A 6,161-nucleotide genomic window follows, 5' to 3' on the forward strand; every position below is an offset into this window, starting at 1 on the left:
AACTTATGTGGTCCTTAAATAGTAGGTTAAGTCATTCTCTAACAACAGACTCCAAACCAAGTCTCAGGAGGACAGGAATAAAATAATCTCAGAAATTTAAGGGCTGGAAGGGACCTTCTAAAATTAGCTCATCCAGTTCTATTCTCTGAGGCAGGATAATTACTTCTAACAGATGTTGTCTCTGACCTGCCTTTAAACACTACCAGAGAAGGAGATTTCAGAACATAACTGAATTTAGCATTTGAAATATCATACCTAAGGAGAGCCTTTTTTAATCAGAAACCAAGTTTCTTGATCTTCTCTCATGAAACACATGAAATAATTAATCTACTTAACTTCCACAGTTCTGCCTGTGGGAGGATTTGTTGGGGTTTTTTTATACTCAGTAGATCTTTCAAGCTTGTAATGTGTGTTCCCTGGCTTTTTATATGTCCAGGATACAGCACCTGCTGATGACAACAGTACTGGAGAAGCAGAATTGCCTGTGGGTTACCCTTCTGCCTGCTAATGAACCCAAACTATCATTAACTGTAACTGATTCCAACTTGGACATATCCAGTCTCAGTCTTGTGTGGTTTTCTCCAGAACTTGACACTTCCAATGTGATGTAAGGTCCTAATCAAGGGGTACTTACTAAACTCAAGGTTTCTTGGAACTAGATGATCTTTAAGGTCCCTTCCAACCCAAACCATTCTATGATTCTATGATTCTTCTGAATTTGAGAAAATAATATGTTTTTCATTTAAAAAAAAGCAAGCCTACTGCCATCTAGAACCTCAAAACAACAAAACAGAACAAAGCAGAACAACAAAAACTCCTCCCTTTACAAGGAATATCATCTGGGAAGCATAAGCAATTTTAGAGGTTCCAGGACATCAGCAAATTGTGGTTTTATGACATGACATCATGCTTCACTGAGCCAGTATAAATGTAATTTTTTTTAATGATTCTGTAATGAGCTACAAGCAGAAATTTAATCTTTAAAAAATTAAATTAAAGAATCCTTCACTCATGGGCATCCTGTGATGAAGTTCTTCTAGTTGTTGATTCATCAAGAAGATATTAATTTTTTCATTTCAAGAATCCCTTATCATTTAACAATGACAACTTAGAAGGGCTACTTCTTGCTGTTAAGAACATTATTTTAGTACATTTTTTTGCTGCCCAGTGTCCCTTCCAGAAATATACAGAGGGCTGGAGGAACAGGGTCAGAGATCTAGTAAAGACATGGAGTCAATGCTAAACTTTTCACAATAGCACTTGAGACTGCATTCAGCTTCAGATTCTGATAATCGAATTAAATTAAATTAAACTAAAAAAAAAAATAGCCAAAATTTCCATGTCTCCATGTGACTTAAGAGAAGGGTTTGATTAATTAAATAAAAGTGACTAGTAACATTTGAAATGACCCAGGGTACCCTACCTGGACCGCAGCTGGCAGCCCAAAAGACCTGAGGTCTTCTGTAGGACCTCTATCATACATACCAGGCCCACACAGACATCTTATATGTTCTACATGTTGTATCATCACTGGGTGCCTTCCCATAGGCAGATAAAGGGAAAGGGACACAGTTGTATCTCTCTGTAGCACAGGAAACAGTACATAACTGACATTTATTGCTCAAAATCATATCATGTTATGCTTATGCATAAATACTCTAAAAAAGTACACTGTGTTTTAAAGGCCTCTTCAATCTAGCAGGAAAAGTTCTAATAAATCCCAATGTCTGGAATGAGAAGCTAAATTAATTTGGCCATGAAATGGAGCACCTTTAAGAAATGATGGTGATTTACTACTGGAATGATCTGTTAAGGGAAAAGGCAGGTCCCTTGCTTCAGGACTGAATGACTTTCTGGAAGAAGTTCCTAAGGCAAACATCTGTTATTGGATTCAGGAGAAGGGAAATAATTTTTATTTCTAGCCCGTGCTTTCCATATCAGATTAGAAGATATAATTGTCCCTTCTGGTCTTAAAAGTCTTACAAACCAGATACACACTCTAGCCTCCTGCGTACCCGTTCATTGCCTTAGTTTCCAGGCTGTGCTGACTTTCACATGAAATAATAAATATTAATTAGTCAAGAGGTAAAAAGGACTTTCCTACTTGTTGGTTAGCCCGTTCAGCCTGGCTTGTCCTCTCTGCTCCACCAAACATCTCCTTCACGTCCATAGGCAATGCCCATTCCAGAGAGGTGGAGAGAGACTTCTTGGAGACTCCTGTTACACAATGGGCTCAGCATTCAACTTGCAGAAAAAAGTTCAACCCCCTGTTTTAACTCTGCTAATAGATAAGGGATTTGCACTGGGGTTTCCTGTCCTATAACTGAGTCAGGAGACCACTGACAAAGTTGTTCATCTGTCTCAGGCATAGCAGTCAGTGGAGAGACATCATACAGTGGCAAATCTGCAAAAAATAGATAGAAAGATGGTGATGGGAATCAGGGTCCTACAGTCTCTGTTACTTCTCTATCCAGTTGATTTGCAGAGTCTCCAGGCCAAAACTTTTGAAGTTTCTAGGATGTCCACAAGCTTGGATGTCAAGGAATCATCCACATGACCAAGCCATCTATTACGTGGTGGCTCAGTAAAAGGACCTTGTTGTGTCATTGCAGTTACTCAGCTTTGTAACTTATCAAACCAAAGGCTTCATGCACTGATTTAATCATGCTCTACATTGTTCAGACCCAGGATCTCATGTAGTAAATGAAGCACAGTTCAGAGGTGACTGTGCAGCTGCTAAAAGCTGATCTGCCAGCAATCAAGTGTGGAAAAAAAAAGCCTGAGGACATACTTTACTCAGCTCAAGCATGGCTCAGCAGGAGGACTAGAGCAGGGATGCATGAAGGACTGTAAATTCCGCTGAGATATTTCCAGGATTGTTTCTTGAAGATCCCATTTAAAGAAGGAAATGAGTCAGGCTGTAGGGTTACTTCCATAATTTCTCATGCCCTGGGGACAGAAGTCAATGTTTCAAGCAGCTCTGGGGCTGGTGATACAAGGTCTCCTAACATATGCTCAGATATGGGGTATGTGTAATATGCAATAGGAAAACTGCAGATTTGAGGGGTCTTGACATGTTTGCTGGGACTCACCTGTGCCAAAATAAGCATCTCCACTAGAACTAGTTGTTCAAGATTCCTTTCAAATGGAAAAAAGAAAGATAATTTCAGTGTGTGGCTTCATCCTGAAAGCAGAAGAATCCTAAGAGTGAAATTAATGCTTCAGTGAATTCTGAAAGTCTCTCTTTTTTTTTTGCCAGTGGGTCCAAAAGAAAGTTAACCGACCAGTTACCAGGTTAAGTCAATTGAACTTGGCATCATAAATGAAACAAGATGTCTAGATTTGGCTAGAGAAGCTTTGGTTGCTTTCAAGGCTAGCTCTGAGTTGGCAGTGTTAAGTGTAACCAGATAAAGATAATGATGAAAGCTTGTAACTTATAAGAGTCAGATGCAATTTCCTGCACTGACACAGCCTCTCTGTGCAGCTTAGAGGTAATGCATCTGCCTACATACAGGGTATCTTGCGTGGTCCCCACATGCTACCGTAGGAATATGCAGGTGTCCTGCAAGTCTTCAGTCATATCTTCCATCCCATGTTGAAGTCATCTCTAAGGTATCTCCAGTGACACAGGATCCCCATATATGCATAACTTAGTAGAGCCCTTAATTTTTGCATTTTCCTACTTGCAACAATAATCCTCATCTTTTGCTTGTCCTACAGGTTGGTAAGGGAACATGGTGAAGATGCTGAAGGCAGTGGCTCTGAGGCACTCAGGTATGTGGGGGATTTCAAGGTGAGACCTCTTGATTGCTTCCCTATCCCTTCATCCAGGTATAGGGCATGATAATATAGGGGCAAAATGAAGTCAAGGTTCAATGGTATTCAGAAAGGAATCTTAAGATCTATTCCCAGATATGAGCTATGACACACTGTGATGTCTCCTGTCCAGACAATCAGAGAATATCAGGACCCCAGCAAAAAGCTCCAGATGCAGTTTATGTATCAGATGCCAAGGAAAGCGTGGGAAGAACAAGGAGTCAGTGACATTGCTCTGAAGCACTAGTTCCTCACCCCAGGAAGTGATAATCTGCAGCTGGCCTCCAGCTATGGACTTTGGTGGAACACCTGCAGTGACTTGGGCCTGGACTTCACCCACATTGACTGTAAAAGGGCAATAAAAACCAGCAATCAAATAAAAACCAGTATCTTTGCTGCGCTGCACCAGTTTGCCTGATGAACCTGGAGCTCCAGATAACAATTCCACTTGAAAAAGGTAATGATGGTTAATAAACAGCAGCCCCGTTACTCGAGACAATGCTGAGGGCAGCGTGTGACTGAAGAAAACAGCCTGATCATGTTTCTCCTCTGACTTTTCCAGACCAGCTGCTGCCAAAGAAGAGAGAGAGAAAAAACAAGAAAAAAAAGTGGAGGGAAGAGAGAAATTTAAAAGTAGGAGCTCTAAAATTGTTATACACTGGAGAATTGGAGGAAAACAATGTTTGCCCACATAGACAAAGGTCTCTGCTCTGCTACCCATTGGATCAGATCCAAGCCTTGCTGGAGTCAGTGGATAGACTCCCTTTGACTTAGTAGGCTCTGGATCAGACCCAAGGTTCCCATAATGATGGCTAAGCCTGACCTGCCTACTGAGATGCCTTTAGGCTTGACAGAGCCAACAAAAACCTTGTGCTCTCAAGAGCATTTTTGTTTTCATGAGGTTAAGATAAAGCTAGCTGCTAGAACTAACACAGCTTCTTCACATCTGGACTGATGTCGTTGCAGCCACAGGCTTCTTTGCCATGTGACAACCCCATCAGAGATTATTTCTGGGCACCAGGATACACACTGTTTCAGCATTAGGTGCCACATCAACACAGCTGAATGTATGCCACAGCAAGAGATGTCCAGGCATCTCTAGGACAGATGGTCTCATCTAATCCTGCTTCCCTGAACCACACTGGCAACAAAAAAAAAAGTTTCATGAATGTAGCCATGCACACTCCAGTGGATTATATCCCCAAAGCATGTCATTCTCTTAGTTGCCACCTCAGCAGTGTCCACTATTCCCAACATTTAAGCTGCTGAATTAGGGGCTGCTGTGCTCCTGTCTCACCAGTTCCCTCAGACCATGATGTCCAGGCATCCCAAATTTCAACTGTTTCCAAAGCATACACAACTGGATCTTCAAAGCACATCATCAAGCCATCTACTGCTGCTGCAGCTAAAAATCAGGAGGCAGAAATACATGCCTAAACCTATCACTTCTTCACTAAATCACCATTTTCCTTCACTGCTGCTCACCAAGGTAAGGCATTCTTCCCTACCTCCCAGCAATAATCTATCAGCCTGACTAGATGGCCAAGTCTACTATTCATCTAGTCAAAGCTGGAAATTTGTCTGATTTTATGGGGAGGAATATAATATTCCTTAAAATATTTGACAGAGAGGACAGCAAATGAGATTTTTCAACCTGTGCAGGGTAGCATTACTTCACTGAAATTGGGGAGGTCAGATTCTTACCTAATGTAAATAAGCTTAACTGCAGTGGAATCATTGACTCTGTAGGGACCAAGAATTTCACAGAATCACACAGAATCACAGAATGTTAGGGATTGGAAGGGACCTCGAAAGATCATCTAGTCCAATCCCCCTGCCGGAGCAGGATTGCCTAGACCATATCACACAGGAACGCGTCCAGGCGGGTTTTGAATGTCTCCAGAGAAGGAGACTCCACACCCTCTCTGGGCAGCCTGTTCCAGTGTTCAGTCACCCTCACCGTAAAGAAGTTTTTCCTCATATTTAAGTGGAACCTCCTGTGTTCCAGCTTGCACCCATTGCCCCTTGTCCTGTCAAGGGATGTCACTGAGAAGAGCCTGGCTCCATCCTCATGACACTTGCCCTTTACATATTTATAAACATTAATGAGGTCACCCCTCAGTCTCCTCTTCTCCAAGCTAAAGAGACCCAGCTCCCTCAGCCTCTCCTCATAAGGGAGATGTTCCACTCCCTTAATCATCTTCGTGGCTCTGCGCTGGACTCTCTCTAGCAGTTCCCTGTCCTTCTTGAACTGAGGGGCCCAGAACTGGACACAATATTCCAGATGCGGCCTCACCAGGGCAGAGTAGAGGGGGAGGAGAACCTCTCTCGACCTGCTAACCACA

This window comes from Nyctibius grandis, chromosome 7 (assembly GCF_013368605.1).
Source record: "Nyctibius grandis isolate bNycGra1 chromosome 7, bNycGra1.pri, whole genome shotgun sequence".
Taxonomy (NCBI): Eukaryota; Metazoa; Chordata; class Aves; order Nyctibiiformes; family Nyctibiidae; genus Nyctibius; species Nyctibius grandis.